The 14,951-nt window shown below is 50.5% G+C and overlaps 1 protein-coding gene across 1 annotated transcript in view; it reads left to right on the top strand.

The window, feature by feature from the left end:
- The first annotated feature begins 1,477 nt into the window (after positions 1–1,477).
- Positions 1,478–14,951, top strand: part of LOC143155197 (ras-related protein Rap-2a) — a 28,854-nt gene continuing 15,380 nt past the window's right edge. The window contains exon 1 of the mRNA XM_076327639.1: positions 1,478–1,755. The gene's annotated coding sequence lies outside the window, so the exon portion shown is untranslated. The remainder of the gene's footprint in view (positions 1,756–14,951) is intronic.

A 14,951-nucleotide genomic window follows, 5' to 3' on the forward strand; every position in this document is an offset into this window, starting at 1 on the left:
GAGGATCGATCGTCGTCGTCGTACGCGTTCCGTGTTATACGCGCTCTTTCGCCCGGAGAGGATGGACCACGTTTCGCGCTCGTCTGCCGACGAAGTTTGATTAGTTTGTCCACGTAAATGGAGTAGCTGTGTCGAAATAGGTTCTCGCGGAACGCGGCTTGAATTCGAGGCGGCCTACGGGCTTGCATTCGAAGCGTTGACCGTAGCTCGCGCCGCGTCGTGTTTCCAGAGACGAGAAACTGGCGAGCGTCGGTGTATCGGCGCCCATCGAATGCATTATTTAAAGAGGGTACACGATCATAGAGAGAGAGAGAGAGAGAAGAGAGAAACGCGCGTGAAGCGAGCCTAGCCTGGATCGGTTACCCGATGTTTGGAATATTGCCGAAGAGGAGAAGGATCGGGCTAAATCGGGTGTACGAGACGAGCGATAACGCGTGTTTGCGACGGGACGATGGTAATATTTGTTCGGTCTCTGCTATCGAGCGAAATACCATCGAAAATACGAGGTAAACATCCACTCCATCTCGCGTACTTCGTCGGATTGCGCCCGGAACGCGCGCAAGGTAGAGGGACGATGATCGAAACACGGATACGTGTCACCGATATCGTCGAAACCTTCGCTCGGGAGTGCGTTAGACCCGCGGAGGACCATCGCGACGACTCGATCGCGATCCTCGAATTATTCCCCGGATTCTTCGTATCGGAGATACGAGAATTCATCCAACACCTCGTCGAGACGCGCGCGAAACGCACGAGAATTTGATCCGCGATTACGATCAATCGTACAACGCGAGGAACTCGCGACCTAGCATTAAACGGATAATCGAGTAGTCCGCGAGTCGTCGACGCAACGAGCTCGAACGATCGACGACAAAAGTCCTCCTGGAAGGTGTTCACGGTACGGTCCATCGGAAACATCTCGCGATTCGACCGAGTCTCGAACCAACGGATGATTGATCACTCGCGTCGCGTTACCGTGTTGCAATCTCGAAACGGAGCACCGTCGTCGAAGTTTCGATCGCGGATCGATCGAAATAATCGGCAACCACCTGCGATTGTTGACCGTGTGTTTCGTAGGGTGAAAATATTTACCTCGGAGCATCGTTCGGCTACCGTTCGATGTCCCGAGAAGCGTCGGCTCGTCGAAGAAACGAGCAGAAGCATTGACCCTACCTCAGGTGCACCGTCAGGTGCTCGCGAGTTAGTTGGGAGTCAGGTGAACCTACGACGACGACGACGACGACGACGACGACGACGACGAGAGAGACAGAGCCAACGGAGGTGGAGCGAGCACCAAGGAGGAAGAGAGACCGGCAGCTGGCACGGCTGCGGTCTAAAATACGCCCGGCGTACGGTAGGGGGTGTGCAGGTGGAAGAGAAGGTCGGAAGGTTACGAGAGCGCAGACGCCGACCGAAAGCATCGAGGATAGCACCCAGCACGGTATCGAAGAACCGGACAGAGCTAGCTCGTCCGCAACGCTGTGTTCGTCTGGCAGGCACTCAGGGCAACATCGAGTTACGGATCGTGCACGAGCCACGTTCACCTGGCGACACCGCGAACCAACACAAGGAACGCGATTCGTCGAGTTTCACCAGGCAACACGAGCGGTGATTCGAAGCGGACCGGAGACATTCCCGCACCGTCGCGAGTTACCGGCGGATTCGAAGAGCCACTCGAAGCTTTCCCGCGCTCCGACTCGGTGTTCACCTGTTAACCGAGCCGTCGCACTCTTCTTCTCGGAGGACTTCGTACAGGTAAGCACGATCGCGTTTTTTTTTTTCCTTCTTCGCATCGAGCCGGTACGGGTACGGAAAAGTGACAGTGATCGACACGCGCCAGACACGAGAGCTTCCGAAAGATCGCTCCGTGACAACCGACAACAGGATTGGATCTCCCTTTGTCCGAGAATATATACTTTGGAAAGTACCGTGATCGCGAACTTTTGTCTCGTCGACCAACGTTTAGTACCGCTTGTCCCCTTTTAGGAGAAGAAAATTGCTCCGATTTAGTTTCAGGACGAAAGTGACAATATCCGCGCACACGCGAGTGAAAACACTGGTTTCAGAAACGAGCCGGGCGTGCTCGAAACTTTTCGAAACTACGCCGCAAATACGTAAGTTTACCGAACGGGGTTGCTCCACGGAATATTAAGCCGGGTAACGATCGTCGACAACCGCGAAACTTTGCCGGATCTTGAATCGAGTCGCGCGATACCGTTGATTTAATTCCACGATTCGAGGAACGTTACCCCCTCTGGCGGACCGGGTAAGGCGCTTTTCGCGGTTTACGGCGTTAATTTCGATAGAACGCGCAAACCGTGACTCGCTCGGTCCGATAATCGGTTTCGTATCGGAAGTAATTTGCCAGTCTCGAGGACGTCACGCGTGTCTGATTGGATATTAACGCTTAACGCTGCTGCAAGCCGACAATGTGGAGAACGCGTTTTCGCTGCGCTGACCACCGCAACCGTAACCACTAATCTTCCCACACGGATTTCCAGGTGGGCGAACACCCCGTGTGTCGTCGCGATTTCGAGGCGAGCGCGGGCGTTGGGTGCTTCGATTTCACGGGGAAACGATTTTTCCAACGGTTCGATTTCGTGTCAATTTCCTCGCGAACGTCTTTACGAGCGCTCTCGATTCGCGTCGTAAAATCGGATCGGGTGGGTCGCGAGAATCTAAGAAGAGAGAGAGAGAGAGAGAGAGAGAGAGAGAGAGAGAGAGAGAGAGAGGGAGAGAGAGGCGTCGCTTTTCTCGTCTCAGAAACAAAATTAACGTCGAACGAGGAAGATGGTAAACATCCGACTGGTCTAGGTAGGTAAAGTTTGTTTACAGCCGCGCCACGGCTTACGCGAAAGCCAAGTGGCTCTTTGTAGTTATTTTAATAACGATTCAACCCCCACCCAACCTTCTCCTACCGTCTTTCGCTTATCGCCTCGAAGGCAGTAACAAATTTCACCGTTATTAAACCGAGTGCACGCTGGCCGACGATAATCTCGAAAATCCGTCGCAAAAGGCTCGACGGTGTCTTCCCGGCTCGGTGGATCTCGTCCTTCGAGGGCAATACGAACGTTAAGGGAACGCCCCAACCCCCTTGTTACAATTGGCCGCGGTCGAGTCGACGCGGGGGATACAGCGTTACGATTTTCGATCGCGTGGGACGATTGCGTGGCAGGGTTTTTGGCACGCAGCCGGCGTCTTCGTGCACATCGATGTTTCCTCATTTCCTTTCGGCCTTATCTGAGCAACTGTTCCGTCAGCTGTCGGAAATGGCGCGGTAGATTGCACCGTCTACCAAAGTCCTTTCGAGCCACGGCTTTGCCGCAGTACTCGCGAACCTTCCTGCCGCACGCGTTGCCACTTTTAACGCCCGTGTATCTCCACCGGTGACGTTTCGATTTCGATACACCGGGCCAATTCTAGAACGTTCTCGTACGATTCGTAGCCACCGATTGCCCGTGTGTTTCCAGACCGTTCGCTACGACTCGTAGGAAATAGAACCCGCGGAACGATTCCAACCGTCGCTCCAACTTTTAATTCCTTTTCTCAAACACGCGACGAACTTACGCGACTGTTTCAACTAACGATCGCTCGCTCGCGGATCCTTTTTAAGTCTTTACAGCCGTTGAGAAACGTCGTTCACCCTCCCTTGGAATATCGTAAAGACCGACACGATACGCTCGCCCGCAGATACGAAAGAATCGAGAACATCGGTTGCTCGAGAGTACGGCAATCGTGGCTCGCTGTTGCGCGAACGAACCTGGCAATTTCCTTCGCGTATTGTCCTTCGTGGTTAGCGTCCTCGTGGACGACGCTCGTGAAATTTGTAACGGAACGAGATCGTAGACGGTTGCCTTTCGGGTCACGTTTCTTCGCTGCGCGAAATCTCGAACAGCCGTTCCTCGAACGTCCGGATATTCCGCGCCCGAAACGATAACGCAGCGCCGAGAGCAAACGACCGCGTTGAGAACAGCGGACGCCCAACATGCAAATAGCTCCGGATAATTCCGAACTCGCTTCTTTCTCGAGGGAGGAAATTATCCGCGAGAGATACACGCGTATCCGTGCCTACCTCGCGGGATCAATTCTCAAGAATTTCCACGGCCCCGTGGAAAAACGGCTTCCGTTTCGAAAACGATATCCCGAGGAAACTTCGAAATCGGTTTCGGAGAAGTGTTTATCCCGCGGCAGGGTTCAAGGCACGGCCGAGACATCGATAATTGGCCGGTGGGAAGTTCGCGACAACTTTAAATAGGTAGGACGCGGCCAGGCTCGTGTGTACGAAAACGGTAGTCCGTCGCAAACTTTTTATACGATCATCGCCGCGCAGCTAGTATCACTTGAACGGGAACTTTGAACGAGTTGTTCGAGTAACGGGCCAGTCGTTCGTGGAACACCTTCAAGGAGGTAATAGATTTTTCCTATTTCACCGTTTCGCTCGAGTCCACTCCGTACTTTGAAACTTGGTCGTTGCTTCGAGTTGGTCGTCGCGCGCGTAACAGTTCCACGCTCGCGCGGGCAACGTTTCCTACGTACGCGTCTTCTTCGATTATTGCTTCGTTCCACTTGGCAATTGATCGCGATTCTACGCGTAGGCTGATAGTATCGCCCGATCGGACAACTTCCAACGAGTCTCTCCGAGTACCGACGATCCTCTTCGAGCAACGATCAGAATGGCTATTAGATTTTTCCTATTTCTCGTTTCTCTCGAATACACCGTTGCACTAGCAAACGTTGTCGCGGCCGGGTAACGGTTCCGTAGTCGGTTGGCTACCGACTCGAACTCAGCCATCGTCGATTATCGCTTCGTTCCACTTGGCAATTGATTCTACGCGTAGGGGTAGGTCTACGAGATTGGACCGCTCGGTGAGCAACGATCCGTCGGAAATGAAACCGAAAGAACACGATTCTCGTCGATTCGCGCAGGTATCTCTCTTTCAGCGTCACGTCGATTATGTTCCGCGTCGTAACGATACCCCCCGTGTAAGAGCTCAATGTCGTTCGTTATCCGGAGTATTGTCGTCGGCGATGCGCGCGCCACACGCTTCGTTTTTCCCCTCTCAAATTAATTAGTTTCCGGTTTAATATTCGCCCACGCGGCTTATTCCCATTTCCTCTCGTAGCATAGCCGCTAGGCTCGAACTTCATCCAGAGGGAACTTTGTTTCTCTTTGTCCAACCCACTTCCGGCGATTCCCTCGAAGTTGTTTTACCCCGTTACGTTTGCGCAACGACGGCCAGAGCTGAATAACATCCGACGCCCGGAGGAGACGTTCATGGTGTCGTCAGCCACCTAACCGTCGAGCACGTGCGAAAACACGCCACTCACACGGTTTTGTAGTTGTCGACCGTTCGACCACCGCACCGCGAACCATAATTCTCAATTAGTCGCGCAAAATACTGACCCCGTTTGACCCATTTGTTCGGGGACGTTCAATGGAACTGAATTTACGATAGTGGACTGCTTTGTGACGCTCTCTGTCTCTCTCTCCGTCTCTGGAAACGATTACCTCAAAAAGTACGATCGGTCGCGGTAACGTGAAATCCGAACGTTAATCTCGATTCTAGATTTCGGTTCGCCTCGGTTAGAAGGGATCGATGTATCGCGAGACAACCGTAACGGTTCCAAGATTACCGGTTTCCTGTAGTTAGGATCTTGGGTGCGACCGTACCGTGCATACGCGGCCGTAAATAATAGAAAGAAATTAGCTATCCGACGGCAGTTTCATCAATGTCTCCCCGTAACCGTTCATTTCTATCTGAATTGCATATAAGGGTTGCATGACGCAATTGGGACGGCTCGTAATTTCTGCTTCGAAAGATAAGACAAAATGGTGGAGGAAACGGTTAAACGGCGTAACGAGGCCTAAGTTCTTCCTATCGCTTGGCTTCTTATCGAATCTTGTCGCACGGTTCCACACTTTCCACCGCGTGTCCCGTCGGCCCGATTGCGTGACGCACCGCACCGCGATTCACGGCTCTCGGCCACGAAGACCCGTTCGTACCACCTCGTCGCGGCGAGTATTATTTTTCCGCGCCGAGGAAATTCGTTAAATCGAACCAAGCAACGATAAACGCGGGGCTTTCGTTCGGACATCTGTTGCATCTAGGCACAACGACGGTACGCGCGGGCTTCTATAATGATCAAGGTAAATTGTAACGAGGTTAGGTCGGGTCGGTCCGGGTAATGTCATTCTGCTACATAGGTCATTTCGTGCGATATTACGGTACGACCGTTTCGGCAAATTGCGTTTGCAACGCTGGGGCTTGGAACAGTGTTGCGGTAAACGGCAGACGCTGCTACACCGGACGGTGTATAACGCCTTCCGGATTCTACAATCCACTTACAACAATCGGTCGGAGCAAGAAACACGCCCACGCTGCCCATCGGACGTTTCTTATCGCTCGCGTACGTACCTACGTACGTACGTTTCGATTACTTTTTTCACCGAGTATCCGTAACTCAGTTCCAACGACCGGGTTTGTGAAATCACCATTGATCGCGACCGAGGGCAGAATTAATTACGAATCCGCGTTGTGACGTTTCGCGGAACGTTCTGCCGCGGTTAACAACAACAACGGGACCCCGGAATACAAATTCGCGAAACGTTTGTCCGCGACGCTAACGATTAATTGCAATACGGTCGCGGCTGCATTAGCTCCGAACAATGAAATCCCTGAAACGCGGTTTGTTACGGACGCTGCAGCGGCTAGAAAACAATTCCACCGCTGGAACGTAACGTCTCTGGGAGTCACGACGAGCGAACGCTCTTCCAACCCGCAGGATTCGTGTGCACGTCCAATCAACGTTGCACACCCGACGCAACCGAACGAGGGACAAGGGGCTATCGATAATAATGTTTGACTTCCTGCACCCTACACGGGAACGCTATCGATTACCGACCACGAAAAGACGGAACTTTGTCCGTGGAGGGCCGTTTTCCGGTCGAGGGGCTCGGGAGCGAGCAATTTTTAACAATCGACGAAGCCGATTCAACCTCGAGGATCGAATTTTAATTTTGAACAGTGAACAACGTTCGTGGAGATTCGTTCGAGATGCGTGTTCCATCGGTCGATAACGCGTAGAGGAACCGTGTCGCGCAAGATCTCCGTAGCGTTTTCTCGTGGGATACGAATCTCGAGATGTCTCTACGACGAATTAACGGCGCAAGGTGGAGTGGAAACGAATTGCATCCGATTCGTGTCGTTGCTGTTTATTCGGGGATGCCGTTTGAACCGGGTGTTGCATCGTAACTCGCTAATTCGTTGACTCGAGGAAGGTTGAACCGAGTTGATCTCGAAAGTTGTACACTGTCGCTCGAAAGTTCGTAGCAGCTTTCGATCTTCGAAATAAACGAACCTCGTTCGACGGATACTCGAACCTTCATTTTACCGAGAATAATATCCTTGCGCGTTAATCGAGCGTACACTTTCAAACGAACGTTACAATTGTATTTGGATTTAAACGAGTATACGAGTACACCGATCGATAGAAACGCTTTATTTCTAGAAAGATGGGAACGACTTCCTCGATACGATCATCGGTTCGTTAGCCCTCTCGTAAACGAGTCGAGGGCAACGCGGGTAACGTCGATAAATTCTACCACGGAGCGATATCCATAGGGTTTTTCCCAGATTAACGAGACCCTGTCCTTGCCGTACCATCCAGGTGGTGTCGGTTTATGGCTTCGCGGGTCTTCTCGAGCTACGCGAATCTGACTAACGACCAAATGTGTTTACGAATAGCCGAACCCGTTACACGCTACCTGAACTTGCAACGCACACGTACATCCCTACTGTGAAATGTAGTTGCATCGATCCAACTCGGGGCAAAGACAAATACAAGGGGTGAAATATAAGACTCCGATCGCATCGATTACGTACCATTGATTAATCGAAGTTAGAGCAAAGAGAAACATATGCCGGTGGAAGAAGGCAAACACAACGGGCGATACGTAAGTTGAACGCTGTTAGCGCACTATCGATCGCGAACAAGATTACGATGCTTTCCCCGTGATAACCGAGAAATCAAATTTTCGAATTCTGGAACAACCTGTTCGTTCCCCCGACCCATCGACTCGAAGGGATCGAAGCAATTTATTTGGGACGAACGCGAAGTCGATTGCCGTGTTACGTTCGCGGGAACGAGAATTCTTTCCCAAGGATCCGTAGGAGGATCCAATTGTTACTTCGGTGTCGGGGATAAAATGTGATTTTCGACCGTGAACCGATAGGATTCGGGGGAATTTATTTACGTCCGGAGCGTATGCCACCTGTCAATGTCACGGCGAACGAAGAATTGGATGCGTCTCCAAGGTTACGGGAAGTGCTCCTCCAATCCGAGAAATCGAACTTTGGAAACCTGGAACAAGCTTTTCACGGGACCACCGACTTGGACCGAGTCGGGGAACTTTATTCAAAACCGACCAGTCTTCTTCCTCTTGCGCCAGTTTTACATCCAATCGATCGCAAACTCGTTAGCGACTGGATGTACTATATTTTCGAGACCAGGTTTCTTTCCTCGAGGTAATTTATCCTGTTTCTTGTACGCTTCCGAGCTGTCGGGGCAATGTCTGGATTTATGTTGCATTTTCGTTCGCGCGATTCGGTTTCTCTCGGTTCGCGGTGGAAGGCGATCGGTCGTTAATATTTTTGGCGCGGATGGTTACGGTTGGGAGAATCTTGTTTCTTAATTAAGCCGAACGAACGAAAAGATTTTATCGTCGGGAACGGTTTCGTCCCCGAGAAGCTCGAGCGAATCAATTTTAGGTTGCCGGTGAAATCAGATTCTTCGAGATTTGCCAGTGAACGTACTCGGAGATGTTTACTTAGGGGCACGGTCCGTGGAATGTATAAAATCTCGCAACGAGGCGCTTCTACGAGATATACCGTACGTGCTCTGGAAGAATAATTTCTTTTCGTCGCGCAACGACGATGAATGTACAGTGTATTCGAAGGACGATGGTTACAGAAGGTATCTGATTTCGCCCGCGGTTATCATCTTGTCTAGTTACCTAACCGATCTTCGCGTAGATTTACCAGCCGTTGGCGTACAGCAGCGAAACGAAACTCGATCTCAAATATTTTCTATTTCCGCGAAACGATGATGAAAGACCGCTGATATCTCTCATTCTTTTCTCCGGGAATAGAAATCAAATTTCCTGGTTTTCAACCTCAATTTTTTGTTCACCTACGCCTGTAAATTTCAACGCTTTCGACTCGAGAGGAGAGTCTCGGTCGCCGTCTAATTTACCGTATTTTTTCCACTCTGGTGGCTCGGGATTCAAATTGGAATTTAAACTCTTGGAAACTGTAAACGTATGTATACGAAATATTGAAATAAAAATGTCACACTCCGGATTAATTAGACGATTTGGAGGATTTCGTCGAGGCGGTGGTTTCCCCGTGGCGCAAAAAAAGTTTCCACCGCGAAGCTGGAATTTTTCGCTCCGGACTCGAATCGAAATGTAAATCTCGAGAGCGGAATTGGCGGTAACTACGAAAAAAGCATCGAGGGGTAAATCGCAAGGGAGGGATCGAGTTCGCGGGGACGCGTTTCGACGCGTTAATGCCGCGCGTTACGAGCTCGTATCGTGTTTTACATTTTTCGCGTCATCTCGCGTCCGAAGAGATTTACAAGTCCCGGGAGCATAGATTCGTCGCGTTCCCCTCGATACGAATCGAATCCTATATAGACCGCGTGCCTCGAATCCGGGATTTCACTGTCTCGAGATTCCAGACGCCCCCGAAGACGTGGGAACGATTTCAATGGCGTTTGCCTAAAATTCGAACGAAACGAACCGCCGGGAATCCATTCTGCGATATTACGTGGGTAAAATATCTTCTTTTCGCTCCCGGACGAAGATATATTTTTGGAAAGATACGACGAAGCTGCGCCAGCACGAGAAACGTTCCGCTCGGCGAGGAACCCGGTGGGAAGGTTCGTTTCGAAGGTGGGCGAGTATCTCCGTAGACGAATATTCCTTTTATCTCGTACGACGATGGTTTCCCTCGAAATGAATATCGCGGATACGTCGCCGGCCGAGTGCACGAGACTTCCCGAGTAGCACGTGCATCGAACCGATTCAACGATGAAAATGTATTCGTGCGCAAACAAGGGTGTGTCCTCGGGGGTTAGCATAGCCATTCTATCGCCGTTGCGTTAAATAATGCATTAAAATCAGCCTAGCCTCTTTCTGCCGCGAAAACCGTCGGGGGATGGGCGAACAATACCTTCTAGGTACATTATTCGTTTCCCATTGTAGTAGTTGAACTACACTGCTCGCAACAGGACGGTTATTGTACAGAATCCGACCGCCTCGCTTTGATTCGAATTACGTCACACGGGAGCTGCCTCTTATAAGCCACTCGGGCAGAGCTTCGAGGAACGTTTTCAAAAGTTCCGTGCAATTCGTAAAGTGGACGAATACGCCGGAACGGACTCGCGACGCGACGCGACGCGTGTACCTACTTTATCGCATTATGCAAATGCATTTCCCCGTGGCGTTGGTTCGGCCCCGTGAGATCTCTCTGTCGGACCGATCCGATAGCGACGACAATTTGTCGCGCGAAACTTCGCCCGATGAAAAACGATCCAAGCTTACGTCGAGGTTCTATCCAGCCCCGTGACATTCCTATTCGGACGTCGCGTCACCTCGCGTCGCCTCGATCGGGGAAACGCTTCGAGGTTTGCCGCTCCGCGCGATAGTGCTCCGCGCGATAGTGCTACGCGCGATAATGCTACGCGCGCGACGAAAGCCGAGCGATTAAGTCAGTCGGGGAGATAAAATGCTTCGTTTTCGTTCGCAGCTTCCCGCTTCCCGTGAAAATCGACCGGACACGCGCGTAGGGTTCGAGAAACGAACTCGTGGCTCGCGTTTTTCGTCCGTCACGGAAAACGTCGCGATTGTTCTCGGCGCGATAACGGTCGCTCGACAATCGGGGCGCTCGTTTCTCCTCGCTTTTTATCCATCGTTTAATTATAGCGGCGGCGGACACGCGATTAATTTCACCCCGTGTATCGGTTGTTACGATACATTATAGCCGGTCTTACGATCCCATTCTTGTCCACCGCCAGTGAGATCTTATAAATAAAATTCACGAGTGACAACGAAATCCGCCCGCTTAATCGAAGTCGTAAATTCTCGTAATCGCCAGACGGACCGAAACCGGGCGAGCGCGATTCGATCTGAGTTTTTAGAAATTATTTAACGCGCGGTCGTTGGGAGAATAATTTTAAATAACGTATCCAACAGAAAACGGTTAAATTTCACGAGCTCTTACGATTCCACGGTAGCGATAAATTTTCCTCGATTTTACCACCGCGAGGATAAACGAACGAGAAGATCGACGATGACTCGAGTTCCGACGCGGCCGCGCGAAACGATTTTTATCTCGAAGCGTACAATGGCCGGTCGCGCGTAATCGCCACGGTTTTCCTAGACCGTCACGGTGACGTTTCGCAACGTAACGGTCTCACCGGCGAAATTCCGAGCGAGGAATTCGCGCGATGAGAAATCGGTTCCGAATCAACGCGACGGTGGGCCATTTGTCGCGCGCCAGCTGCTGAAAGTTTGTCAGTGAAGAACGATCGTGTTGCGTTCCGTTGGCTTTTCCTTCGCTCGTCTACCAGTCCGTTGCAAGGATGTCGCTCGTACACGGGCACAAGTGGCAACAAGAAATAGCCGCACCAGCTCGTTCGTTCAATTTCGCGGCGATTCCGCGAGACGTAAACACGTTTACGGAACACACGAGCCGGGGCGTGTCTCGTTGAACGTAGCTTCGCGATCGGAGCGTTCCTCGAGATAAAAGATCTCACCGAGACGAAACCGCGCGGTCGATTAAAGAGCAATTAACCCAGAAACGTTCCGTAGCTTTTCAATTGCCGAAACCCGACCGATCGAGCCGCTACGAAACGAGGAAGAAAAAAAACTGAAACCACCGTGTACGAGTAACTCGCCGACAAAGTTTCCAAAGTGCAAACACGGTATATCCTCGCGGAGGAGGGGGGCTCTTACTTCGATTACCCGCGGTACGGAAAACGAACGCGTTCCACGTTGGATTTTTGAATTTACGACGGATTTACCATTCGCTTCCGCGGGTTGGATTACTACGCGAATAGAGTATCAGCCACCGAACGAGAAGACGACGACGATAGTTTCCGGCGTGCACGGTCGAGGCAACAGCTCTTCTAATGCACCTACCGTGCACACGCGGAGTCGCGTGCAACTTTTCAATTACTCCCACCCAGCGAGAAATATTACCGGGGAACCCGTGGCACGAATTTCCAGCCGTTGCTTTTCGAATTGATTACGCCGTCGATGATACGTTCGACGGTTCCGATCTTAAGCGAATCGAAAACGGATAGCAGAGCCCATTCAGATCCGATAATTCGTACGCGGCTTGGAAAATACGTTCTCCGACAAACCTCGAGGATCTCGCGTTTCGTTTAACACGCCGGATCGCGTGTACGGATTATCCGACAAAACTAGACACCGATGGGAAATGGTATTTAAAAAGGAAAAACCGGCACGGACCCGACCAACGGAGAACAATTATTTTATCTAGCTACGGTCGGTCGCGAGGGGGTATTTCGCGCAACATTTTGCAAGGATTAAGTGTACTCCCGTACCGTGAAACAACCGACTCGACGTTTGAAGGGTATTCGTCTTTTTCCGCGTCGCTCGTATCCGGGGCTTACTGTTTCGCGCGGTGAATGGATATATCCGATAAAGCGGCTGTCTATAGGGTGGGGATTAAAAACGCATCGATGACGCAGAGAGTGGCTGCACCGATCCGATAAATAGGGAAAAAACTCTACTTTCCTTCTTTTCTAAGACGTTTAATGCATCGTAAAGATCGCCGACGGCTGGAAAATCCATTCGGCCCTTGGCGTGGGAGAAAAACTCGATAGAATGCATCGAATGGGTCGCGAAAGAAAATAATACGCATCGTGGAAAAACTACCGGCAAAATTTTCCAAACTAACCTTTAACCGTTTAGTTGTCACCGACGATGCACCGATCCGTTCGCTTAAAATTTTTCATTCTTCCGGTACACATTAACCGGTGAAAACCCGCACGTGTTTCGTTTTCCTACAACGGTCGATACGAACGTACAAAATGTCAACAAATGAAATCCGTAACGGCTTCGACTCGATCGCATTAAAGTATTAAACGCGATTATGTATTTCGTTACGGAAACCGGGCAATTATTTCGCGTTATCGTTCAACGTTTACCGATCCAATATCCGACACGCTAGAAAATCGACGAAGCGATTTGCATATCTTCCAAAGAATTCCCTTTCGCCTTAGCCCCGATATCTCCGTGGAAAATACGATGTCGCGTAATAGCGTGGAAACTTGTCCGCGTTAAGATTCCGGGCTGCGATAGAACGTCGATGCGAGTTAAGGAGTTCACGACTGTCTGTGAACAAAGCAGAGGATTCCGGTATCGGGAGATAAGATCGGATTAAACTGAGAAACCTTAATATGAAAATTCGATGTAGCGCCCGAGAAAGAATCGTATTGGAAACGGAGCACCGTAAATTCGCTCGGTCCCGCCCGTCGACGTACGAACCACTCGTCGAATAATTTATTGCCGAATGATTTGCAAATTGACGGGAACTCAACGTTTAATATCGCCTCGCTTTGTTTTCGTTCGACCGAATAACGTAAAATCGGTAAATAATTACACAATTATACCCTCGATAACTGCCGGCGGAAAAATCACATCGTTTGATTTCTTGTTTTTATTTCGATAATCTCGTTTCCGCGAGTACAATCGATAATTCACCGTTACGCTAATTAAACACGATTCACGGTACGCGCTATAATTTATTGTTCGACGCACGAGGGAAATTATGCGGATACGTCTGCGCGAACATCGCTCGAACGGATCGATCGGTCTTTCCGATAAACTGCGATAAATCGGAACGATATAAATGTCCGCGGCAATACGTTTCATCGTGATCTATTAACACTTTAATTGCCAACGGCGATTGTTGAAATCCAATCGAAATCATTAATCGGTTCGATTCGGGTTATTATCCCTCCTAAATTCTCGCGGGCGCCTGTTCCTGGTGTCGTAATGAATTCGATTACCGGTGCTGTATAAATTTAAAAAAAGAAAAAAGAAAAAAGAAAGCTTCGCGTACCGTTTATCGGTCGCTCGAGATTAATCCCCGCCAACGAACGCGGGGAACGCTTTGTTCACCGAGCGATCGAGCGAGCAATTTTTCGACGAATGCGCGTCGATTGAACTCGCGCGAATAATGGTCGCGTGTCAAGGCTCGCGTAACATTGATTCTCAAGAAACTGTCAACGACCGTTTTCGATGCCACTGGTCGAATTCTCGATGCTCTTTTTTTTTCTTTTACGTCGAAACTGTTCGTTAAAGAACGTAAATATTTGATTGGCGAGGAACGGTGCACGCGATACGAACATTTTCGTCGGGTTTTCCAGCGCGCGACGCACTTGTCCACGTCATTTGTCAAACTCCGCCCTCGTACTCTCCAACGGAGAACCAACGAATCTATTATCATTTGGCGAACGGAATTTCTCCACGAGACACGATTTTCGACTTCTCTCTCGCATACCACCGGCCGTGCGCGCGAACCGTCGTCGAATAAATCTCTCGCGCGGCAAAAAGAAAAAAAAGAAGAAAAAAAGACGTTCCAGAGCGGGGGAATTTGCACAGGTCGCGCGAAGAATGCGACGCTTGACGATTCCTCTTTCAGAATGGATTTCACGCGTCGCGGGAAATTGCGCGGTTTGTCATCGTCCGCGCTTCTTTTCCGCTCCACGGTACGGTAACGTCTCGATCTTCATCGATGTCTAAGAAAATATTCCCCGATCTCTTTCATACTTTCGGATTCGACTCCCACGTTGCCTGGAATTCTTCCACGACAATGTCTCGCGACGCGAATTTCCTACGCGTTTCCGTTCCATCGCGT

Source organism: Ptiloglossa arizonensis, chromosome 2 (assembly GCF_051014685.1).
Source record: "Ptiloglossa arizonensis isolate GNS036 chromosome 2, iyPtiAriz1_principal, whole genome shotgun sequence".
Classification (NCBI taxonomy): domain Eukaryota; kingdom Metazoa; phylum Arthropoda; class Insecta; order Hymenoptera; family Colletidae; genus Ptiloglossa; species Ptiloglossa arizonensis.